General features: G+C 39.3%; 1 long non-coding RNA gene across 2 annotated transcripts; it reads right to left on the bottom strand.

Annotated features, from left to right (window-relative positions):
* Positions 1–704: 704 nt before the first annotated feature.
* On the bottom strand, positions 705–26,882 carry LOC139607922 (uncharacterized). 2 transcript variants are annotated; one of them, XR_011684921.1, is made up of 3 exons: positions 21,270–26,811; positions 10,230–20,613; positions 705–9,760 (listed from the first exon to the last, which is right to left on the bottom strand). It is a non-coding gene; the product is annotated as an uncharacterized lncRNA (long non-coding RNA). The 2 variants fall into 2 exon arrangements; XR_011684922.1 differs by lacking the exon at positions 705–9,760 and having other exon boundaries at positions 13,726–20,613; positions 21,270–26,882.
* Between the last annotated feature and the right edge of the window lie 399 nt (positions 26,883–27,281).

Consider the following 27,281-nt stretch of genomic DNA (forward strand, 5'->3'; position numbering starts at 1 on the left):
TCTTTGATCTGAACTGACAGATTCACAAGTACAACATTGGGGACTGGGCCAAGTCTGATGCTAACTGAACAGAGGGTGAAAGAACAAGCTACCACTATTTACAAAAGAGATACACTAATTTGATTTCCAATTTTAACTTGAGAGAAGTGTGTCCAATCAGTTACAGTATTCCGTAATATATATTATATAAACAAATGACTGCTACTGCCAAATGGAGCAAGGGAAAAGGATGCAGCTGCCAGATGTTTGTCTACAGTGACATCATCAAAGCCTTATGCAAGCACAACTGCTATAGAAAACTACGAACAATGTGATTTGAGAAGAGCAAATACTGTATTTTTCTACAAGCGGCTATGATTAATGTGTGCTCTTGACAGATCAGAAAAAAAATTTACAATGAATATTGCAAATCTGGAATAAGTCCTGATAAGGTGTTACATAACAGCTTTACCTTTGTTGTATTTAAGAGAACCCGTCACCTCCTATTGTATAGGTAGCCAATGGGTATGACTGTGGGATGTGACTGCTGTTTTACTTATTGACTCCAACTTGAAACATCTACAGTTTTCACAGCACCATGCACTTTCCAGTTTCACCACAAACACTGAGCTGTAACGAACAATTCTGAGTTGTAAGATTTCAGCAAAGTCAGGCAACCCACCAGTGGAGCCATTCAGTTCTCTGTTGGAACTCTGACATCTTCGATACAGAGACAGCAGGTTTCTCTACATTTGTACATGGAGATGGTGTGTTGGTATCATGGACTTTTTTTTTGCCTCAGATAAATGTTATGGGTGCAGCTCATTGGCCTTCTTAAATAAGTATGCTCAGCTTCAGAAAAGGGTGGTAACAAAGTATAAAGTACATTTACTTGAGTAAGTATATTTTTTAAATATCTGTACCTTACTTGAATATTTGTTTTTTGGAAACTTATGACTTTAACTCAACTATACTTGAACCTTTGACTCTTCTACGTTTATATGACGTACATGTCACTTTAAAGCAGAGCTTTAATCAGTGGAATTAATTTTCTTTTATGTTGAAAAATGTTATCGGGTTGGTTAGGCCATACATTGTGTTTGTCACAGGAGAAAACCAATGACAGTCAACTCCTACACTGTCAGTCATATTTGACAAACACAATTGTTTCATTGTTCATGTTGAATCTGTCAGTGTCCTAATGATGCTACACTAGATTAAGATGAGGCAAAATATTCTTCACCAGAGACCACAGCTTTATCTTAAGTCCATAGAAATATACAAAGATTTGTTTTAAATGTTGAATGTTAAATCTTGATCACTGCTGACGAAAATTTGCCATCCAACTTGAGAAAGCATGTCCAGGTTTGTTTTTCATTCCTGATAAACCAGCTTGTATTAGTAATCCTTTGTCAAAATTGCCACCAAAAGACAAGTGAATCAACAAAAGTTCAGTCTTTGTATCATACTCTACAAGCCAGCCAGTCAGTTCATTCAGCTGGTTATTTTTGAGACATTAGGTCCTGTATAGAATATAACAATGCATTGACTTAAAAAAAGTAATCCTGTACTTAAACTCAAGTAAAAAATGAACCCAACAACTTACACTTACATTGGAGTTATACCTGACCGGCAATTATCTATACTTCACCTGAGGACACTGGTGGGTCACACGTTTATGAGCTGTGGGTAATGCTTGTGATGGAAATACTGTGAGCTGAAGGAGGGGGTTTTCAAGAGAATTCAGATGCCTTAAGAAGAAGCATTTATTGATGCTCAATGCATCGTGGAGAAGAGTGATGAGAGCTTTACCTGTAATGCCACAACAAATCTGAAGCTGTCCTCTGAAAAGGTGTTTTTAAACCCACATTACCTACCATAGCCCAGACTCACATGTCGCAGATTATATGTCTGGATAAAGTTATTCCTTCTCTAACATGCATGTGCAAAAAATCTACTGGATACTTAAATTGAAACATGAGCTCAGGTCTTACCTAACTCACATTTTAGATCCAAATGATATCTGCCCCACTAAGACAGACACAGGCTCGTTTGTTATGGCTATCTAACTTATCAGTACCTTCACAGCTCTCCTCGAAACAAAAAGTGAACTATTGTCAGAGAGTAAAAGACATGTGTAGACATTCCCTGAATAAGAGAATACAGACTAAATGAAAGAAAATAGACCTGAAGGGGGAAAATTCCCTCACAATGCTCTACAAAATGTTTTGGAATCAATATCTCTTGTGGAAAAACACTGCTTAATCTATGTCTGTTCTCCATATAGTGAGGCTATCTGGGTGACCACTGCTTTCATCTGTGTGGGTAGGTGACATAACCAACTCAACAACAACTTAGAGTGTCATCAACAACCGCAATGCCTGTTCCTCTTCCTGTACTTTGGGGCCAGTCGGAAGTGGAAGTGCTATCATGAAACACCAGTTTTCATGTGTGTTCGTTGTAAACCTTAGGGACATTTTGTCCTATCCTTGTACTTTTTCTAATGAACTCTTCAAGAGAGAAATCTATCTATAATTTATATTAAGTTATCTGAACAAAGTGCCAAGTCTACAGGCAGAATTTATGCGGTTCAGGTGTGTAACCTGTTGTCACATGAAAATGATTTAATCTTTGAATAATTGCACAATAACTTTTGACTTTATGTCTATGTCTGTTACGTCTGGGTGTTACTAATGCTGCTTCAATGTCCAACTGGTGTTACTGTTTTGTGAGACCAGGGAACACTCCTGTCCTGACTTCAAGCCTTTGAGACTGGGACCACATCAAATCTGCAAATATGTGACCTAGTGCACAGGGGTTTGGCAATCACAGAAAATTTGACGTCCTTTATGATTTTTTTTTTCCCAGACAGGGAAACACCAATCTTCTTCAAAGCTTTTTGAATGACTTAATAATAGCGTTTGGGATAGGTAAATTTCTTAACATCATCTGCCATGCACAAAATAGCTTAATAAATTTATGATAATATAGACCTTAATGTAGACGGAATATCAACCAATATGCAGTAGACACCTGTCACCTTGTGCTTCCTACGCAAGGTTCCTAAAGGATTACATATTTCAAAATCATCAGAGTAGAGTAGAAGTGAAAATCTTACCTCCTCCCGAGGTAGAAATTTGTTTTTCTTGAAGTGGAACCATCATGAAAACAACTTTACTGATATGAAGAATCACCGGGTTTTTCACTCTTCAACACTTGCTTTTTGATGTTACTATTTTTCAGAGTTTGTGACAAGGATTGCAAAAATTTCTCTTTCTCTGTTCTGCATCAACCGTTCAGTGATACAGAAATGTGCTTGTAAGTACCCATTTCTCCAGTATGCTGTGCCAAGAGGACCTTCTTCACTTACAGCTGCACTAAGATGGTTTACTATGAACCAAATCTATGTGTCTATTAACAATTCTCCAACAGTGAAGTTATGGTTTTATTATGTGTTGTGGACAATGTTTTTGATAAAACGTAATTAATTGACACCCCGTAACTCATCAAAACATTTACTAGGCATGTTGAAGATCTAATTTAAGTAATAAGGGACCAACTTGATCAACAATGACGATAACTAAATCTTCACCCTCTTTGACAAGTGTTTCATCAGAAGTAACTTCACTTTCATCTACCAGCTAACTACCATCTTCTGTTTCCTGATTTGAATACATCTGAAATACAATATGTTTAAAATCTTCAGGGCAGTCAAGTGCCTCCTACTTTTATATGACGTAAATGTTGAATATTTGTTAGTGCTGCTGTCACAATCTCTAAAAACATAATGAACAGTTTTGTGCTTTTACAGATGGGCTCTGAGGTGTTGAGGTGCCTCCATCTCCTAAAAATGAGAGACGGACTCCTAAGAGAGAAATCTTCTTCAAAGCTCCTAAAAATGAACTAATGCGCCCTAACTGTTCAGTTAATGAATAATCTCTTGAGAAATGTATGTGAGGTGGACCTCAACCTAAGTACAAGCAGGGTAGGTACCAGAGTAGGGACCAGCTTTGGACAGTGTGTGGATGTTTTAATCTAAAAGAGCTCTAAATGTTTTTGATGTCCTGAATGTAATTTTTGCATGACCATCTCAGAACATACAGTAGGAGGCCTACTGATTCTCCCTGATGGCACTGGCACTGAAATCTGTCAGTCTGCAGTCCTCCCTAGACTCAACAGTCCACTGCACTAGCTTGTCCTAAGGCCAGGAACACACTGGCTGCGTGGCGGCTGCACAACATCTCGGTTTTCATTTTGGCACCCATATTAATGGATTTGAGCGGACTTGTTGGACTACACTTTGCAGTCGGTTAGGGATACTTTATGTGATTCAGAGCTTTTATTTCTCAAATACTTAATGTAACAAAACATGAATATTGTCCAAGCATGTTACTTTTGCTTCATATTTTTATCAATCTGCTGCAGAGCCAGAGGTAGAATAATCTAAAAGGTCTCCCATTGGTAGAGCATTGGAAGTCTTCTCTTAGTGAAAAATTATCCTTTCAGTAAATATATTCTTTTTTTACTTGTAACAATTATATTCAAGTTCATGTTAGAGGCCATTTTGAAAACCACATTCAGGAGCTTGTCCTTGAAAAAACATGCTTCCATTTAACTTGTTTCCTACTAAAACCTTTAATTTTCCTGTAATTATCCAAGTGTTAACCTTTGTTTGCACACACCCACATGCACAGACAAATTTAGATTAGATTTGAGGCTGTATTGTGTAATTGGAACTAGTTTTAAAAACATACTGAGGAGCTTGTTACAATAGAATGGGTATAATTAATTAATGCCCTCCTGTGTCTCTTTTCTGATAGTTTGCCCAGTGCTGTGTAGTCACTATTTTCTACAATACAACTTGAGTCTTTAGAAATGACCCCAAAGGTCATCTATGCAGCAGCTTATTATGACTCATTATGTTATGTTTATGTTTTATTGTAAGGTGACCTTTTGCCGTAGTTAATATGACAGGAGCGTAAAGACCAACATAGGCCGTGTGGGTTTGTGGTTGGGGGTGGATGGATGTATTGACAAAGATGGGACCTGCACACAGGAAACGAACACCCTTCTCCTATAAGAAACCGACAGTCAATAAAGTTCTTTTATCCATGATGATTCTACAATCTTAACCATGTGTTTTTCATTGTAACCGTGACAATGAAGATCCTCTGACCTCTAGGAAGCACTTAATTTAACCCAAAACACAATATTTATACAAGTAGTTCTTCTGCTGAAGGCTACACTACTACATTTTGTTTTAAAACACATCTCATGATGAAGGTCTGGTACACCTGCTGCTGGTTCTGACCTATGGGTCATATCCAAGTGTAGGGACAAACAACCTATACAATGGTTTGTTTAAGTTGGAGTACTTGTTATCAATGAAGGACAAGAAAAAGCATTTGTTTTTTGAACTGTGCTTTTTTTTTACTGTCCTGGCTTAAAAGTCTAGTCTTTGCATCTTCTTCAGTTGTGAGTGTAGTATCTGAAGTTCTATAGGACATGTAACGTTATGGGTTTGGTGTGTTTAGATAGGGGCCCCAGGTCAGAGGATGCACTGGGAGATGAGTGCTTCTCTGTTTAGGAAAATGTGGCCTTTTTTGGTCTTAGGTCTAGGGGTTTTGGGAGATGACTGTCTCTCTGAAAATGAGGCCTTTTATGGTATGGATCATATAGGTTCATGAAGACAACCAACCCATATAGACGGGGAGTTAGAGCAGTTATTCAGAGGAGAATCATATTGTCTTCGACTCCTCTCTCAGGCAATCTCGAGTGCTTGATTTGATGCTGGACTTCTTTGTAATAAACCTCTTTATATACAAGCAAGACAGTGTCAGCGGAGTTTTCTTCATCATCATCACATCATCAGCAAGGGATTGGCAGCTCTGATGAGATGTTCTTATAATGCTGATGATTTACTAAGTCCTCCTAAAGTTATGACAAACTATGTCACTGTCTTTGGGATACAGCCTTCCACAACAACACATTTTTTTGATCTGCCACCACTATTGTTCAGGTTTGGCTAAACACAAAAACAACCTGGTTAAGGTAAGGGATAGGATGTGTTCAACCTGCCTCCCACCCATTTCCAAATGAGCTAAAACCACCTTCTGTGAGCTCCAGTGGACCTCTTCAGCATCATCAAACACCCGCCTCCCGCCCATTTGTAATGCAGTCACAAATTTGCAAATCAACAAAATCAAAAACAAATTACCTTATATAAATAAACAGACTATAAGCAAAATTAGGTCAAAACCTAGTCTATAGCTGGACCAACTATGGTCAAATCCTGATTTTATAACCACAGTGTCATCTGACAAAACCACCAAACACATAAATTAATAACAAAGACTGAGTTGATTTCAGCTGCACTCTTCTTATTTTGTCTCTCACACAGTGCACAGCTTCCATCTGGGATCCACAATAGTTTAGCCTTTATTTACCTCACCTCTAGATGTAACAGTCTTTTATTAGATGTCTTTATTTATAACCACCTCTGTTTGATATGTAGAATTGGTCATAGAGGTATTTTACTGCATTACATGTTAATACATATTCAATTTCAAATTAAAAGCCCTCTTGCATTTCAGTGGGCAGAAACCCTTTATTTCTTAACAGGGCTTTTATTGCTGTGCTGCAGTAAGCGTATTGTCACATTTCCAGTTGCTGGTGTTTCTGTTGTTTACATGCTATTCAGATCTGCTAGTTTCTTGAGTAGTTACCGATGACTTCTCTTTCTCTCCCTCCCACTCTCCCATTTACGTACAACTGCCCATGGTTCACACCCATACACAGTGCAGCCATGTACTAGGTGTATACCTTCTCTTGTTTTAAACTGCTTTGTGGCTGAATGCCTAAAGCACATAAAGCCACTGCTGAAAAAAATCACACCATCTCAGAGAGAACCATTGATTTACCAACACTGATAAACAATCCTATAAACCCCCGTCAGATGCAATATGGTCACACTCAAGGCTTATTGTTCCTTTATATAATTACTTTTTCATTTTCATATTTTCCTGCCACAAATAATTTTGCTGAAATCAAAATGCTGTTTTTATTTTTTTATTTTTTATGACTTACTACGTAAGCACAACCACACATCCTCTTTCCACATCTTGACCTGATGTGAGATAATGCAGTTAACATGATCAATCAGTCAATCATACTTTATTTGTATAGCACTTGTCATACAATAACATTTACATTTACATAGATAATGAACAATAAAACAACCATCTCCCCTGGTGAAGGTAAATTTGAATGATTTTTTTTTTCACCTGGGCCTTATATTCTCATGTCTGAGTGTAAATGATTGGTAGGGACAAAAATCTTTGCAGTTGGTTCAGCGTTATCCATTATTAATGAATGAAAAAATGACATGTGATTATAATAGTGACTTTTGTTTGTTACGGTGTGTATGTTTTCAGATAAGATAAATGATAAGAGAACTATTCATAGAAGCACTCTGGTGGCCGTACAGTGTATATCCCGTGACTGCAGTGTCCATGGTTTGAATCTGGCCATAGACCTTTGTGGCGTGTCAGAGCCCTCACAATCATAACTGTCCAATGAAGACAAAAACACCCCCAAAAATAATACAGGACAACAATGGGTCAAACTGCAAGAGATTTCATGATTCTGCTGCACTGATATTAAAAGCAAATCTTCCACCGTCAGTCCTAGCATGGGGTACCTGAAAACCCAGCCAGCCACTGGAATGAGTTGAAAGTGGACCAGGGTTCCAGTGCAACATAGCTGTGATGCATGATGGTAATTTTCCTGACCAGGGCTTTCCAGATGTACAGACAATGCGTATCGTGTCTCTCAGTGAGAGACGACCAATCAAGCTTTCCATCGAGGATGCAATGATGAGTGTTGTGTCTATCACCAGTGATGAACCTCAGGGCTGAGTGGTAAACAGAATCTCAAGGCTTAAGAGAAGAACCAGCAGCGTGTCTGTAGATTACATCCCCATAGTCCAAAACTGGTAGGAAAACTGTTGCAATGATGCTCTCTCCACAAATGAAAGGCAAACTGGTTTAGTGTCTATACAAACGGAGGTTTCTGATGTGGTATTTAAAAGTAAATTTGTCTTCAAGCCAGAGGCCAGGATACTTGTCCTCTGTAACACTCTGAATATTCCAGCTATTTAAAGTAGAAATATACAGATTACAGCAGTCTGTTTTAGGATCTAGAGAAAACCTTGGATTTCCTTTTATTAGCATTAAACATCAAAGTCAAAGTCAAGTCAAAGTCAAAGTCAAAGTCAGCTTTATTGTCAATTATGCTACACATACAGGACATACAGCACAATTGAAATTTCAGTCCTCTCGGAGCCACGGTGCAAATAACAGGGAGGGAGGGAGGGAGGGAGTTGAGCCTCTTGACAGCCTGGTGAATGAAGCTGTCCTTTAGCCTACTGGTTTTGGCCCAGAGACTCCGCAGTCGTCTTCCTGATGGAAGCAGGCTGAAGAGGCAGTGGGATGGGTGGGTGGGGTCACCCGCAATCTGGAGGGCTTTGCGGGTGAGGTGGGTGTTGTAAATGTCCAGAATGGAGGGGAGAGAGGCACCGATGATCTTCTCAGCTGCTCTCACTATGCGCTGCAGGGTCTTGCGGCAGGCACTGTACCACACAGTGATGTAGCTGGTCAGGATGGACTCGATGGTGCCCCTGTAGAAGGTGAGCATGATGGGGACTGGGGCACTGGCTCTTTTCAGTTTACGGAGGAAGTACAGGCGCTGTTGGGCTTTTTTGGCCAGTGATGCAGTGTTCTTGCTCCAAGTAAGGTCTTCAGAGAACATGATAATCATCCTGTCATTAATGATAATGTACTCTAGCCTGTGCACCATATGGAAAAAATATACAGTACACTGCTGGATTAAAGTTACAGTTACTTTTAAATATGTTTTGTGAAGAGACAAGCAGCCTAGGATTTTTCTGTGTGTTATAGAGACTGTAAATCTGGTTAAACACACAGTGTGACAGGTCTGGCCTTTGTAAACAGTGTCAATATTCTGAAAAAATACTGGCTTAGGGAGGACAGTGGTCCAGTGAACTGACCCACATCACATCCTTTCTCCAGTCAAAAAAACAGCTTATGAAGCAATACCACTCCTACAATATTCTGAATATCAGATAAACTGCGTCACCAAATCTATTAATTTCTATCACAACTCTATTTGTTAACTGTAAAAGAAAAATCAACATATATAGTTCTGTGTGTTCACATTGTGCCGCTCTGCATCATCCACATAACAATATGATTTCCTGAGGAAGCATCTCCATTTTGCATTGCTGCTCCTGCATAAGTTAAAATAGCAAATATAAAATTCAGAACAGAATTTAAAATACCTCCCCTTATGTAAGCACTTAAGGGGAAGAAAGGGGAGCAAGCTCCATTGTATCTTAAAGACCTTCTAGTGCCCTTTTATTAAAACAGAACAAAATGCAGGCCAAGTGTAGTTCCTTGAGTATGAGAGGCCAAGCCTTTAGGCTCCTCCTCTGTGGAACCAGCTCCCAGTCTAGGGACAGAAGGCAGGCACCCTCTCTACATTTAAGATTAGGCTTTAAAAGTTCCTCTTTGATAAAGTGTAAAGTTAAGTTTGGCTCAGGTGAGCACTGAACCACCCCATAGTTATGATGCTATAGGCTGAGGCTGCTGGGGTAACTCCTATGATGCACTGAGCTCTTCTTCCTCTTCTTCTTGTTCCTCTCTCTCTCTCTCTCTCCCATCCATACATATCACACTACTGCATGTTATTGACTTTGTATTTCCTCTCCTCCATAGTTTGTGCTTCTCCTCTGTGTCCTCATTCTGTACATATCTGACTCCAGAGCTGCTGGATCCAGATCTGCCAGCACTACTCAACACTCATCATCATCATTATTATTGCTGTTACGATTAATAACTTTATTGCACCTATAGATATCACTGTTATTATTATTATTATAGCAATCAGTCTCACTATGCTTGCTATGCAGTATATGCAGTTGTTCCTGTAATATCATCCTCTCTTTATGATATTATAAGATCTTGACCTTGATCTGCACACTGCCTTGAGATAACGTAAGTTATGAATCGGTGCTATATAACTAAAATAGAATAGAATAGAATAGAAGTAGAACTGAACAGGTGAAAGCCAATGCTGAGCTAAAAATCAAAACCAAAGGTAATTAATGATCCATACAATAATAACTCAATTTATAAAGATGATCCTTGATTGCTAATCATTGATTAGAAAACATTTTTTAAGCTAAAGTGTTTGACAGTGATTCTTTTTTAAAACCTGATGTTCTGTTCTCTTTTCACTTACAACAATAAACTGTTACAGCAATGAACACAAATCAGCAAACACCTTACAACTGAAATTTGAACGAAAAACCAACTGAGTGGTGTCAGCAAAGTATTTTAAATTCGATGGCTATACAACATATACCAACTGCTTCAAATTAGCATTTCACCACCATTCACTCATCTCACTGCCAGCGCTGCAGCTAGCAGACCATACACAGTTTAGGAGACCTGTAAAAATCGAGCCCATAGATAATTTGTCCAAGCAGCTTATTATGTTTCATTTTATTGCCAGGCTACATCTAGTGGTCGTACTATTTATGATGAAGTCAGTGTTAGTAGGAGGTCGAGGTGGATAGATGCCTCAACAAAACACATGACATTGACATCAGTGGCCCATTTAAAAACATTGTTCCATAACCTTATTTGCATGTTTATTATTGTTACCATGATGACAAAGGTCTGGCACAACAGCCAGTGGTACACTCCTATGGGTCATATTAGACTGCAGGAACAAACAATTAATGTGGTCGTTAAGGGTGAAGGATTTTTGCTGTGGAGTGGAGTTAAACTGACAAGATTGTTGAGATCGTTAATGTATTGGTACAGTCCTGACAAACTACACCAATGCACAGTTGGGGTAAATAAAGGAGATTTTATAGCTTTCCATAAATTATCACACAACAGATGTCAGTCTAAAAAAATATAGACAGACATGTATAACTTCAATCAGCCTGGAAGCAAAAACCAAAAACCATGATTGTCTCATGTTATTTCACGTCAGCTTTCCAAATATACAGAATATGGCTTTCACCCAAGAGTTAACAGGAATTCTTATACAAAAGAAAAGACAAAGAGAAAAACATTCCTAAATGTACAGTACTGTACACATTCTAGTTTTCTGCACTAGCTGTCAAATTAATCTTAAAACTGAATCAGAATCAGTAGAGTGATACAGTAAATTTACATGATAATTTCTGTTGAGTTTTGTGGATTATCCAGTTTGTTCTCACTATTCCTACGTTTACTGTAAATTTGGTGAAAGGCACACTGAGCCATTGATTTAAGAGTTCTATGGTTGTGTTTAAAAGAGTTATTTGTAAGTTTTCTCGCCACTGAAGGTGGGTTCTTGCCAGTGGTGTTGTCTCTTGCAAAGAATTTCAGCCTATTGTACTGTGTGCACAATACAAGAGGTTATAATAGAACCTCTGACCAGCCACTTCATCATGGCAGACTGAACACTACAGTGATTCACTTTTGGAAAGCGATAGAAATATTGATAGAAACAGAAGAAAAACAAGAGTTAACAATGGCAATGTTTTCCACCGCTGAAGACAGCTCTTGGCAACTAAAGGAATGAAGCTTGATGCTGAACTTGTAACATCTCTTCTAGACTGATAAGTAAACAGATATTAACGCTAAAACTGATTATGAAGCAGCAGCAAAACTTAGTTCCTTTAAAGGGAAAGTTTTTTTTTTTTTTGACATGACAAGTTATGAGTTCTTCACTGTCACTTAACTTAACATTTGTCAGATAGCTCACACCAGTTCGCCATAAACAGCAATCACATCCATGCTTTGGTAATGTGCTGTGAGTTAAAGCAGTCCTTCAAGGACCCTCCAGCTCTGTAGTCAGCTCCATCACTAACAGCTGTCATTTGCATGCTTGCCTGTTTTTGTCCCAGAGCGCTTTCGAAAACTCTTAAGCATCTGTCATGAGCTCTGGCTAAATTCCCACATGAACCAATCCTTCGATCGATTCCCTGATGATCGGGAACTTTGATGTTTCATACAGACCACTGGTCTAAATATGGGTAAAAATACATGCTCCTCTCTATGAGGATGTTGTGCCAGCAGTCTTTAAACTTCAAATAATTCTGATGCTGGATTGTATGCAAGAACTCGAATCCATCCCATCTCCAATGGCCTTTGAGCAGGAGATAAATTGTGCCTGTCCTTGAAAAGAAAAAGAAGAAATTTGTTGTCATGTAATAACTCAACCTCTCAAACATTTCTGCTACTCTTGGATGGTAGAATTACCATGGCTCTTAGTGGCCATGGAGGCTGTACACACTGGATTGTGAAAGAACATTAATTTGTGTTTGTGTGAATACGTGTGTGTGTGTGTTTGAACTAGAGCAGCCAAGTTTTACTTGTTCCCCTCAAGAAGACTCAGACCAATAAAAGACTTAATTTTGTTTGATCTCGCCGTTCCTCAAGGTGAAGCACCTCCTCAGCGATGCTGCCGTTGATAAATAGCTTCCAAGCGTCTTTTGATGAGACAGTAAAATGCCCTGCTAGAGATACTGAAGGGCTCCTCAATATGTTATGGATGGTGAGTTTCCCGACTATCACTCGCTTCAATTACTGGAGCCACAGGAGGAGGTCAATAAAATCTTCGCTTTTGTGAATCTAGCAGAAGTTATGAATGTGTCCTTCAGGTTCAGGTGCCTTGTCCAGAAGACCAGCGCTTTTGCTGCACTTCTATACAGACACCATTGATTGCACTCCCTGTGTTTGGTTCAGTCTGTATAGACAGATGATAAAAGGGAGTCAGCTGCAGTGATTGTAGGATCAACAGGTAGCTACATCAAGCAGAAGACCAACAAGCCAAACATTTGACTTGGGAGAGTGAAAGCTTTAAGATCACCATCAATCAAGTTTTAAAGGGTTCTATAAACCCTGCAGTCACATCCCCTCCGTGTGTGTTATTATCTGAGTTCCTCTGGTCTTTGTCTTGGTAGCCAGTCTGGTAGCACATGCATGTTAGTGCATGTCAGTTCCTCCTGATAAACCGTTGGTCCTCCCCCCATTGATAAACACACAGGCACACTCCATTAGTGTCATTCATGTGACCTGTCCCGGTGAATAAGTCCACAGCTGAAATTCTTTCCCAGTCTGACTGTGGAGCCAAGGGTTAGCTTACTGAGATGGAGAACCCTACGAGCGGCTAAAGGGCTCCAGCTTAACTCAGACCAGGCTTTTCTTATCCTCCATGTGTAATTAACTTCATGGCTACATAATGTTACATGTCATTAGGGTTATGGTTAGATTGTTTTATGTTGGTTCTCATGTCCACAGGGTAACTTTATTTAGTTGTGCTTCTTGTTGCGTGTTTAGTGGCCACATTCACTGGGCTATGTAACACCTTGCTAGCTGAGAAGGTGAAGGGGGGGTGGCTGTGGCTGATGAAGGGTTTGTTTTGGTCTGAGATATTGGTGGTCTAGTGCAACATCTAGCAGTAGTGACATCATTTACAGTCACCTTCAAATCCCCGTTCCCCGAGTTCAGTATGAAAATTAGTATGGTCAGAAGCTTCAGTTCCAAAACTGATACATGTTTCTGCTACTCAGTAAATACTCTGCAATAGTGAATTACTAAAAATGCATACCCAGCTACCTTTGCACACACATTCACTTCAGTGAAGCAAATTACTCTTTTTTAAAAAAAAAAGTAGATTTAAAATGTATAAAATGTCTATGCATTAATACTGAATTTCCATGAATTTTAAACTGGTTCTCATTCTCCGATTTGTTCTGTTTTGGCCACTTTCACCTGTGTAATCTGCAGTGTTAATTTGAATAACAGTGAGTATTACTGTCAGCCCTGAAAGCTCTGAACAGTTTTGCAATTTACATGCAGAACTGCTCCGTACTTGTTCAACAGAAAGCAGCGGGGTTTCTGAAAAATCTGTCAGTCACCTAGTCTTTAGTGTCAACACCACAATAATCAAGCTAAAATGTGTCTGCTGCTGGACTTTTATTTCTGATTTCACTGTGTTAAAATGACTCTGCCCCCTTTATCCAGTGAGATACTGCTTTTATTTTTAGTTTTGCTTTTTTTTTTTTTTGCTGTGTCGTTTGAGATCTCAGAGATTACCTGTCAGTCACTGAGTTGTTCGTGCTATGATGTCTTTTTTTATTTTTATTTTATATGGAGTTTAATGTTGCCAATTATTGTATTTCTTTCTAAACAGGGATGAGTATAGCGTCAGATCATCAGTAACACAGGAGACCCCACCCCACCCAGCTACCAAATGACATTACAAGATTTAAAAATGCTTAAATATGCTGCCCAGACAACAAAAACATCATAAAATAATAAAATTGAAATTAATTAAATGATTAAAAATAGTTAATCAATTTCACTTGCAAAGTGTAACCTCAGCAGTTAGTCATTAGTCATACAATGCAAATTAATTTCCAGCAGAACAGTGTTAGGCAAAAGGCGTGGAGGAATAGCACTATTGCTTTCCACTCCAAGAATCTATCCATAAACACACAATATTCAAAGCTTTGTTTTGAAACGAAACAACAAAATAAACACTGAGTGTCCCATTTACATTCTGAAAGAGTGAACTTAATGAGAAACATGCTAGAGAGAGGAATTCGTTTTGCTTAATGAACTCTTAGTCACACAACATGGTGTATTAACAAGTGATATGCACTGACAGCATTTTTTCTTTTGTCTTTGCATAAGACATTTTTTAACCTACAAGAGATGAGGCTGGTACAAAAAAAGAAAGTTAACTCTAGAGACCTCTGAATAACACTTCAGCTTTCAGTCTGAAGTCTTACCCATCCACTCCTCCCTTCTTCTTCTTTGCCTGGTCAGGACTTTTTCTGTTTGATGTCTGCATTGACAGCCAGTGTGGTATACTGACAGTGCCTTTTGGTTTTGTCCTTGCACAAGGTAAAACTTAAGAGTACCCTGTTTTCCGGACTATAAGGCGCACTTAAAAGCCTTTAATTTTCTCAAAAAACGACAGTGTGCCTTATAATCTTTACCGCCTTATATATGGATTAATTCTGGTTGTGCTTACTGACCTCGAAGCGATTGTGTGTGGTACATGGTGCTCACGGCGCTCTGTCAAAATGTTTTAGTACGACTTTGGTAAACTACAAAGCTGCACCGCTTGCAGCATTACGGCTATCGTAGTCAGGAGCATCGCGGAGTAATACTCACCATAATATTACAGTGTGTGTGTATAAGGACCCCAAAATGGCACCTGTCAAGAGACACGCTTACGACGCGGACCTCAAACTCAAGGCTATCAGTCACACAGTAGAACAAGAATTTGAGGGATTTGTGGACGAGGAATGAGCTGAAAAAGTGAGTGTATTGTGTTGTATTTTGCGTGTTATAACTGAACAATTTTGAGAGTTATTGTGAATACGCTAATGTTTGATTTAGCGGTATCAGACTGTGTTTTTTTTTACGTGTTACAACTGAACAAGGTTGGGAGTTATTGTGAGTACGCTCATTAACGTTTGAACAATGTTGAGAGTTATTGTGAACGCGTTTAATACAGTTTGACTGACTTATCTGACTGGTTTGTTTCGCTTAATGCACCTTATAGTCCGGTGCACTTTATATATGAAAAAAGTTCGAAAATAGACCATTCATTGACAGTGCGCTTTATAATCCAGTGCGCCCTATAGTGCGGAAAATACGGTAATAGAACAGAAACTGGACGAAACTAACTCTAAAAGCAGATGAGTTCAGGAGTATAAAGAGACAAAAAGGTGTTTGTTAATGAAATTATCACAACATACTTCATGTAAAACAGGTAGTGGCTTATGTAATGCATAATTTAAAACTATGCACAAGGCCATTCTCCCATATCCCACAAATGCAGAAATAAAATAGGTGCATGGTAGTTAGACAATAACATCAGCCACACTGGCTGTACCTTGTCTTAACTTTATTGATAATATATAATATTAATCTTCTCTTCTTTGGAAAACATTGGCCAATCTTTCATGGACACAAATGTACCTTAACAGCTCAATAGCAGCCTCAAACACACCACTAATACAGTAAAAGTGTTTTTGCATGTTTTGCACATCAATAAAATCTCTCTGACATCATCACTAAACCGTTCAAAGACAAACCCAATGTTTTGTCTTAATTTCCTATCTTCTTGGTGGCCTCTGGTGCCAGAAAATGTCAGTAAATTAATGTCAGAAATCCATCACAGCAAACATTTCATGGCCTGTTTTTTGTCAGAGTTACTTTGTTGTCACATGATGATGCAGTTGCAAGCAGAGATGGCAAAAAAATGTCTGAACATAATCCTTCAGAACATTTGCATTTTTCCAGCAACTTACTGCAGCTCATCATGACATTGCTTTGTGATAGAGAATAGTCAATTTCTAGATATCAATGAGTACGCAATCAAGTAAAATGTCTGTGTACTTGCTTGCAAGTGTAGCAACACACAACCATAACATGACACTGATAAAGCAAATATTTAAGCAAAAGTGTCAGTGGCGTGCTGTCAGGGCAAGCAAGGCAAGCAGTGCTTGACTAATTAAAGCTAAAAATAGACATCACTTAGAACAATACTGAAGCAGAAGCAGTATCTCTCCTTACATCTGATCTCAGAACAGCATTCTGTCCCATAATGGATCTGATGTGTGTTTGCATCCATCATGTAATTTCCTGTCTACTTGTGGTGGCAGCAGGGAATTTTCTCTGGAAGCTAGCTTGACTACCAGCTGTTGCATTTTTGTGGGCGTGACCATGTCCCATTGACAAAGGCTGGAGTTCGTCAAGCAGAAAGGGGAGCAGCCTTTTTTGGACATTATCCTGAACACTGAGGATAATCCTGGGATCTTTGACTGGTGATTAGCTACAGCCAAAGTGTGCTTGACAAGCTGTCATTGACTCAGCTTCTACCGTTCTGAGCTCAGTAATAATATTACACACATTATACACATGAGCAGACATATGGAAACTAAATTTCCACATTAAGCTTTAAGAGGCAGCAGTAGCATATAAACAAGCAAATTACACAAATGTATCATCTCTGTGTGAGATCTGCAGTAAACTTGAGAAGTTTGAGACAGAATATAAAGGAGAGCAGCACCTTTCAGGTTGTGTGCACAGTGGGAGAGAGAGAGAGGGAGAGCAATGAGGCTGGCAAATGGGGCAAAGTTTAAAGTTAGCAGTGTAGCTGTGAATGTAGCAGTGCCGTGTCAAGTAAATATATATTACGACTCCTCAAGACCAAAGTTTCCATTTCTCCCATACGCTTCAACTGTAGTCCAGATGATGGACCAGGAAAGGTTAACAACACTTTGGCCGAAAAATACAGGATTCAACACTGTCATTGGAGTGTGCCATTGTCAGTTAATGGTAAATATGTTGAAGATAACCATAAAAGTGATTTTTAGATATGTATCCTCTATACTGCACATTTGATATGTTAGTTCAAAGGAATAATCTTAAAACGTCTTCAGCCAGGAAGGAGTGCATAAAGGTGAAGATGTCTGGGCAGAGAGCAGCAAGACTTTCAGCACAGGAGAGAAGAGCAGCACAAAATCAAGAGACAGAACAGGCCCTGAATTTATGGGAGAATTGCTGCTGCTACTGTCATGAAAAGGTTTGTTTTGGTTCGATCATGTAGGACTACATCAGAGTAGCTTCACACTATGACCTGATAACTGCAATGATCAATTCATTTGTATTTTAATAAATTAATATATGAGATTATATTATCATAGAATGGCAAAACATTATCATATGTGAAATGTGCCACACACCTAAACCTAACAAACCTAAAACATAAACTTACTATGGACTCATTTACTACTGTGTTGTATGAATTGGTAATAGTAGTGAAGTAGTGATGCATATTTTCATTAAAACATTATGAATTATTATTTTTAATTGAGCCCCTGCATTCCTTCTTCACTCTCCTACTCACTTTGTGCTGGTGTCTATCAAGCAGTTCATTTGTGAGGCCACCAGATTACATTATTGATACACTATTAGTACCATTCTGCTTTGAAAAACACAACCATCTCAGTAGATAAATATGCAACGAAAGAAATCATTAAGCAGCCCGGCCAAGCTTGACTGCCATGAAGTTCAGCAAAGTGCAAGAGCAGTCAAGCCCGTGTGTCTATAAAATCCCCCGGATCAATTGAAGAAATCAGAGACAAATCCCAATAGGAATAGCACAGCTGTTTGGCAAAAAGTATGTCACAGGGGCAAAATTGATTATTTGACAGTCCTGCTTAACTCCACACATCAAGCAAAGCCTTATGGATTATCATTACACTCATGGACAATCACTCACACAAACAGTGTGCTGGCCAGCCTGAGGATCAGTAACAGTTATGTTTAGCACAGCAGATAACACAGTTGCAGTGGACAACCAGTGTCCAACTATCTGATCTCTACATGCTGAATTAATCACCAAAAACCAGTTTAATCCCCAGTATCAGCCTCCTTCCAGCCTCTCCATCGAACAGAGCACTTTCAGAGCTGTTTGAATAATTAACTTTAATTTCATTTGAACCTGCATGAAACTGTTTTATATGCCTTCCTGCAGGTGACTTTGCCTATAGTGTACAAGAATCCCAACCCGTCCTCCAACCTGAACTACTTACAACCCTCTAATTCGACCCATAGGGGGTTTCTCATGAAATAGTGCCCCTATAGAGGCAGGCCGCACCAGACAATGGTTGTCATGATTACAATAATAAACATGTGGACCGTACCACAGTCTCAAGAATCTGAACTTTACATTTCAAAGGAAAAACAAATGAATCCCAGCTATGTATGCATTTGTTGACTTCTATTATAACAGAAGTCAATTTCAAATACTCAGTAATGGAAAGGAATGCAAAGCACCTGATGGCAGCCATGATCCAGGACTGGATGGCTGCAAAGGGAACTGGTAAATTTCAGTCTCTCAACAATCATTCAAAAAATCAATTGTGGGAAGATTGCTTAAAATAAACTCACAGGGTGAAGAGCTTTATTAATGAGGGTAACATTTTACTTGTTGTAATTGTTGTTAATAGTTGTAAAGCTGTGTATTTGCAATATTACAGCTACCAATAGAAGCCCTCAGCACAGTGTGGTGGTGCCTCAGTGAAGAGGCACTTCAGTTGAAGGATGAGGAAAAAATCATGTACCAGCTTTGATTATTGGACTGTTCTCCCAATAAAAACAGCAGCATTGTAGTCTCAGGATGGATGGATGGGTCAACAAAGTGTCAAACTTAGACACTGCCTGCTTCCTGTCTCCTGTTCATGGTTAACATTGGTGTCTTGTAACCTTGACAAAGTAGTTATTGGAACCCAAATAATCCTTCTGTCCTAAACCAAGTTGATTTTGTGTCAACCAAGTGCCAAATGATGGTGTTCTGCTGACAGGGTTGTCAGATCAGTGTTCCTGTGGGTCATACTGTTGTATATACCTCCCCCAGTTTGCCTCGCCCTCTCTCACGGAGTCTGTATTCTTAGCATTTACAAATGGCATACATTGTTTTGATATTTAATTTGAGGAAAATGTTTTTTTGATCTTTCACAGCTACTTGACATAAATGTTCCCCCCCTACCTTACCTTCCCTCCATTGATTGATGTATTCTCTGTCGGTCTTTCTCTAACAAAATTAAAATATGCCAGATTGTCTAAAATATTCTTGTTCTGTCTGATAGCCATAGAAATGGACCATGCTTGTATAGGGCTGGACACATGCAGGTCATGCATAAGCACACACACATGCAGACTTTATAGCCCCTGCTTCAAAACTTCTGCATTTTTTTTTTTTGCTTTTGTCTTTCAAGACTCATAAAGGAGCAATATGTAAGTTTTGCCATAGCTACATATCCAACCTTAGCATTAACAGCTGTTTCCTTTGAAGAAATGTTGTAATGTCAGCATCAAATTTTGTTCCTTTACTTGCAATGCCAATGTTAACTCTGGTTTTGCTTCTATTTCCATCACGTCTTTTTTTTCCATTGAAGTTAGCATGCTAACCAGGTAGCCACTGTAACCCACTCAGCACCACAGGGTTTAGAGTGTATGGACCAGGGACTAGGTTCGTGATAGGAGGGTTTAAAGAGGAAGTGACAGACACAATAGATTAATGGAGCCACGAGGTACCTTGGAGTTAAGTTGACTATATTGAACTGTATGAAAATAAAAAATAAAATAAAATAAAATTCAGTGCAATCACAACTGATCTCTAAATATTCACAGTATCTTCTTCGACATGAAAGTGTCCATATGGAAAGGTAATGTTCCTTTAATGTTCCTTGTCATTGTTGTCCGTCAGCGCACTTTAGTCAAATGAGTATAAGTCAAGTCAGGGGGAAAGCTCAAAGAGTCTAGGATTACAGTAGTCAGGTGTGTGTAGTGGTCCTACCACCACAGACTCAGTTAAGGTGAAGAGGAAGGTTGGATGTCCTCTTCGGGTTCTGGTGCTGGTTCTCCACTCTTTGGGGTAAGGAGAATTTTCACTGGCTCGCCATCTCCCTCAACCAGGAGAATCAAGACCCACTTCTAAGAGTTTCTCAAGGTTCTCAAAAAACCTAGCCTGTAGAAAGACAGGACTATTACGACACAGACTCATCAACTTCTCTCTTATGGCCATATTCAGGATAAATCTCAACACACTACTGGAACACAATAGTGATTAAAAAAATATCTTTTTAACTGTACAGTTCTCTTGTTTACCTTAAGGTAAGTATTTCCACCCATTCCTACACATTATTAACAAACATGAATTATTTTAGCTGCTTACCATGAATTATGATATTTTTAGCTCATCTTCCATATGAAATATTGTTAATTTTAACCCTTTTTTAACCTTTGCACACATGTCCATTGAATTATGAACTGCAAATTAACAAAATGCACATTTAACACACATCAAAATATCAAATTCAGGACTATAGAGTTTCTGCCTTTGTTATAAATGAACACATTCAGCAGTCTTCATCATAACACACATAAACAGTGCATCCCAGAATGAATACACACACACAGCAGCAAAATAAACAGCACACCTCATTTTTTCATCAGATTATCAGAGCAGAATATGCAGCTTTAACTCTTATTACACTTGACACACATAGTAAACAGTAGCGGTAAGTCACGTTCATGTGTTTCCGCCATTTCATGAACCAACTCACAATGTGGCTATTACGGTTAGCATGCGCTAGCGCTAGTTAGCAAGCTCGAGCAACTCACCAAGTCTCTGCCGAAAACAGTAACTCACGGGTCCTCAACCACCTCTCTGCTTCAGGTAGGTATACTTTCAATGGTTATTCTGTGTTGATAAGTGAGTTAACAACCGCAGTTTTATTGACTTCTGATTGACTTTCTCTTCCGTATTTCCCATACGCTCGTACCGCTGCTCTGACTCTGCTGCTCTCACTCCGCACCCTAACTCCGCTCTGTAACTCTCGCGAAAAGAGGGTGGGACTACTTTCTCTTACCAATCATCCACAGTAATATAATAAATAAGGACTGAGTGTGTGCTAAATTAATATGATTGACAGAATGATAACCAAAAAAGGATTAATCAATAAAAAAAATACATTAAAGGAAAACAACAATATTACTAGACCCAATTATCTACTGGGTTACACCATATTCTGGCTGGACTGTCTTGTCACTTTTTGATTGCAAGCCACTGTAGCATCCAGTCTGCCCTGAAGAGGTAGCTGCTCAGAGGATGTATTATAGGGCTGTCGACAACGTCGACAAATCGTTGAAATAGTCGACAATGAATTCCATTGTCGACTATTGTCGCCAGACGTGTTTTTCCAACAGAGTGAGGCATCTCGCTTAATTACAATCTCTGCCGAGAGTCGCGGTAACGTACACAGAAATGGCTGCGTCCAACACGTCAGCTACGCGTACCAAAACTTCTAAAGTTTGGGAGCATTTTAGCCTGGATACCCATCTTTCTTGTGATTATTATCATTTGCCACATAATTAAAGCAACTTCATGCTAAATTTAAGAAAAAATTAATAATTATCCGATTAGTCGACTAATCGTTTCAATAGTCGGTGACTAGTCGACTATTAAAATAGTCGTTAGTTGCAGCCCTAATGTATTATCACCTCTAACTATGGCTGAGACTGGCGAGACTTGTAAGTAAACATCTGTTAATGCTAACGTTGGCAATGATGCAAGAGCAAAACTTACAAATAGTCTCTAACACAACCAGCACTGCTGCTCCAGATGCAGAGGTAACAGCTGGGATGTGGAGATGTGATTGTTAGCTCCAGAGGTGAAGGAAAAGGTGTCTGGTTGGTACCTCAAGAGTCACCCGCTCTGCTCAGTGACCCATCAATTAGCCTAGCTGTTTCCACCGGTGCTGCATTTTTCACAGTAACTCAGCCGATCACCTGCCAGAGCAGTCACAGAGCAGACAAAGGCAGAATCTGTATTTAATGCAGCAGCACTGAAAACTGAACATACAGTAGCTCTGGTAGTTCTTATGATTAATACCCCTGAGCCTCCCAGAGAGTAAATTGCACTTTGTCAAATTATTTTGCTTGTATGCTAGGAAATAGCAACCAGCTATCTATATTCTTGCAATTCTTCCAGCAGCATTGTTAGAGAAAGTGCAATTGTTACAATATTTCAGCATTCTGGTAACTGTACTGAAATCTAGCTAGAGTGAAAGGGATCGAAGTGATTTTCAACAGAGTATGAGAAAGAGAGCAAAAGATGAATATGTCAGAGGCTCCAACTCTGGGGGCCTGGGGGAAGAAGATGGCATATTTAATGCCAGCATTTTCATGCATTTTTATTCACCACCAGCATCGCTTGTATTGCATACAAAAGCGACCCCCTAGTCATATTAATCCACATGTAAATTTTAGTGTCAGTTCTCTTTCATAGGAACTGCACAGGGATTTGCAATGACTCCAAGAAGAAAAAGGCAGATGGGAGGGTAGGGAACTGTAAAATATGCCTCTGTGTTTGTTGAGCCTGAAAAAAAGGAAATCCAACAAGTCTGAGCTGGATGGCGATGTTTTAGCTGTAAAGTTTAGGATGTGCAATGTACCTGAGATGGAAAGTGGGGATAGAGGTGTGGGATGGCCCTGGGAGAAGTGCTGTGCTGGTGCTGCTGAGCAGAGGCAGAGGAAGGCTTGCTGCCTGCTAATGAAGCCCCGCATTCCTTTTGACGAGATGACAGCTGTTGCGTCCATGTGCTTGAACGTTGTCGAGTCATAGTTAATCTTTTTCATGGTAAATGACGCTTCCACCCACGAGAGATGGATGAATGGCCTGACTTTTTCTGACATTTATTTGTGTTTCTCTTTGTGGCATGATAATCACCACTGGCCATCTGATAGGCTGGCTATCAAATCAGACCTCACTAACAGCAAGGTTAAGTAAGGAGGGATTTTATCTCATTGTAAAGGCATCAGCTTCGTGTCTAATTAGCCGGTAAATAATGTGATTACAAGTAATGATGGTAAAAGCACAGACAGCTCAACAAGATGCAAATATTAGAAAGCTGAACAAGGGACCAGTTGATATTAATGGCTTTGTTCACATCGGCACAGGAGATCACAACAGAGAGTAAAAGTAGAACAAACGGTGTGAAACGTTGTAGTGAGGATGGCTCAAGCTCATAAAAGAAAAGTAATAATCATGTGCTCAAAAGAGGATCTAAATGTTGCCTCTCTTGTGTCCTCAGGCATATGATTGCCTGAGAGGCTCTGCGCACAAATGACTAATAGACATTCACATGTATCTTCAAACTAGAGCTTTGCTTGTAGAGCCTGAGGCGAGAAACCTACGGTTTACTCTTTTCAAGGCAACCAAGAGATGTAATATAGATTCAGGCCAATCCACATCCTGCTTTAAAGTTTAAAAATATTAATTTAATGATGGTTTTAATTTGGATTCTTTTGAAGAGCCTCACTACTCCATTCTAAAGGGGCAATGGGGATGAGTGAAAATAAAAGACTGTAAATGGACTATTTTTGGTTGTTTCCTTGTTCAGTAATTTTTTCTTCTTAATCTTCCTGCATTTGTTCCTTTTGTCTTTCTTTTCTTTGTTCTTTTTCTACCTTAAAATGATTTGCACCTCAGATTCTGCAGGTTCTAAGGCTTATCAGTTAAAGTGACAGATTTGAGATGAGCCCTGAAGATCAGTTTGGTTGCTGCAACTGAGGGTGAATCAATTGGCAGTTTTATTTATTTAGCCCCAAAGCTCAAATTTGCCTCAAAGGACTTCTGTATAGCCCATGACATCCTCCATCCATAGACCCTTGATTCAGATAAGGAAAAACTCCCCCCAAAAAAACCCTTAACAGGAAAAGAAAGGGGAAATCTCAGGAGAAGCAACAGAGAGCGGTCTTTCTTCCAGGATAGACAGACAGGTTGTAAACATAAATGAAGATTATGGATCCAGGAGAATGTCAAGCAGTGAGGTTCTGAGCCACACATTCTCCTCTGTATCGCAAAGATCTGTAAAGAAAGCAGACAGCACATACACAAACACACACAAGAGACGCAGTCAAGGACACCATCCATACAGAGGGACAGAAACCTTCAAGGTCACTTCAGCCTAAATAACATTTTAAAACAACATTTAGTTGTAGGCCCACAGGCCCAGATATGTGTCAAACCGCAATTGGTCATGCTTCACAGCACCACCATCAGGCCAAATTTACATTACTATTAGAGGTTTGCAGTGAAAACATGCAAAGAAGAAGGATGGATAATAATCTAAACCACATGAAGGGCTTAAAAATGGATCAGTCCATATGCATCCCAAGCTGGCTGGTTTTTAAATGGCATTATATCAGGACTTTCACCAAAATATTATGTCTTTTAACATGGAGAGCTTTTCCAAAAGGATGATAAATCATGCAAAGAATTTAACAGAATTCCCAGCAAGCAGCAGATTGTTCATGATTTGGGGTTCAGTTCAGCTTTCAGGTGTTTCGTGACTGAATATAGGTTCATATTCCTGCTACTGCAAGCTCCCAAGCTCATTTTTAATCAGAAAAAGTCTCACTCATTTAACACAAGAAAATATGAGGGTGTCAATGCTGTTCCATTAGCTGAGTTACATACTATGCAAATACCTGTGTGTGATCAGTTGATGAAATTGATGAAAACAATGGCTTGTGTGAAAAACTGGTAATTTATAAGCTGAGAACGGTGTTGAACTCATCGTGGAGCCTTTGCATATGTCACAGTAAACCTGTGTTAAGGAAGATTGCAGACGGTGTGGTTATGTTCAGAGCACTGATGGTATGGGAAGAGAAATCTGGGTAGAACAGAGAGTTAGGAAATTGGATGGAAATGAGAAGCATAGATATGATTCATTGTCGAGCATGAATAAGATTAAATAATGGCTAAGGGAGTGTTTTGACTGAGACGAATAAATGGTGGACAGTTGGGGGTCAAATGAAACACTGATGGATCTGATGCATATGTGAAGACTGGATGGACCAGAACCTTTTAACTAACCTTGGTGAGTTCGCAGCATTAGTTTAAATAAAAGTTGTCCACAAATTCCATATAAGTTTGGCACAATTCATGCTTATTAAAATGTGCCCCCACTTAGACTGTTCGTCTTTGTGATCAATAATTAAGTTGTCCCTGCAAGTCACATACAGTACCACTCAATGGAGCCACTAACAAAGGCTTCTCTGTTCAGAGCAGAATTTTAGGATGTGCATAATGGTCCTGCTGAATCCTGATGCAGGGACAAGTCAGATCTTCATACAACAAAGAAAAGATGAGTCTCTACCATCAGTGGGGATAATGGAGAGAGCGGTGTTGTTTCAAAGTGAACATTCAGCAGTATGAAGCTCACAGTGCTGCTACAGCATTTCTTTTGTCATGATTTTAAAATACCCTCTACCGGTGTTTCCCTCCCTAATAAAAAAATAAGTAAATAAAACTACACATAAAAACAAGGAAAACATCCAGTTATCCAATCACATCAAACCTCTCAAGTGAAGTTTATTCATCACTCAGAGGAAAACCTGCAGGGGAGCCAAACTGTGACCGAAACTGGGACTGATATTAAAACCAAAACCAACATTTCATCACACTGCAACCACAAAAATAATCGCCCAGCCTGAAGCTTTGCTTGTGCTGGGAACATTTTTCTTTGAAGCATATATGTTGGGGTTGTCACTTTTAAAGTCATAGATGAACCACTCAGAGTGCTATATTTTAAGATTTCTACATTTATTTTGGATATTGCTGCAGCATGAAACTGCCTCAACCAGCAGCTGAATAACTTTCCAATCACATTTTCTTTTAAAGGTCCCATATTTTACACTTTTCCTGTGTTATTTGAAGTGTTGAGATCCATAAGAAGATGTATTTTTGACGGCGTCAGTCAGGACTGTTTTCTGAGAGATCCAATAAAAATATAGCAACACTCAGAGAAACCAAATCCTGCAAGGTTGGATGGAGGGTCCAGGTGGTCTGGGCATGGCTAAGGGCAGTGACTGCTTTGTTGTGACATCACAAAGTTACAGAAGTCCTGACAGCTCATTTTGAGGCTCATTTTCTGAATACAGGCTGTGAGCATTTTTCTGTGGACTGAGGCTTTGATACTTTCATGGAGTAGATTTGATAACAAACTCCAGGTTAGTGCTAGGTTGGATCAGCCGTAGAGTCTAAGCTGCTGTGGCTGTTTCACTGTCAGGCCTCTGCCCCTAACTGTAACCTCCAGTCACAGAGCACCCCTCTGATTAATCCAAGCTAGTACTTAACACACTCCACCTGACACCACACATGCTGCACATGCATGGTATGGCGTTATCCTTGTGTTTCATTTTGTGTATTGTTAAACTTTTCATCTCCAATCCCACTGTGTATGTATATGTTTCAGTCATCGTTTGTCATTTCTATCAGTGCTGAAATGCTTGCATTTGACTTTTCCAAATCCATATAGCAACAAGTCATGTCAGCTGTGGTTTTTGCAGAAAGTTTATATTGCAGGGCAGGGGGATGGGACATTGAACTATTTAGAGCACCCACCAGCAGAAATCAGCAATTATGGAAGTGAGACCTGCTTTATAATCCAAAACAATACAATATGGGACCTTTAAATGTTTTCTGGTTCATCTACCAGTGTCCATAATGTCCTTCAAGTCACATCACTCATGATAAATTGCTCTTGTTCTTTATCAAACATCCACAAAACAGTTATATGCACTGTATGTAGTGTACAAATAAACTCATTTCAGAGCCACTTATAATAA

Source organism: Trachinotus anak, unplaced genomic scaffold, assembly GCF_046630095.1.
Source record: "Trachinotus anak isolate AG129_WGS33_773 ecotype Australia unplaced genomic scaffold, CSIRO_AGI_Tana_v1 ptg000024l, whole genome shotgun sequence".
NCBI lineage: Eukaryota > Metazoa > Chordata > Actinopteri > Carangiformes > Carangidae > Trachinotus > Trachinotus anak.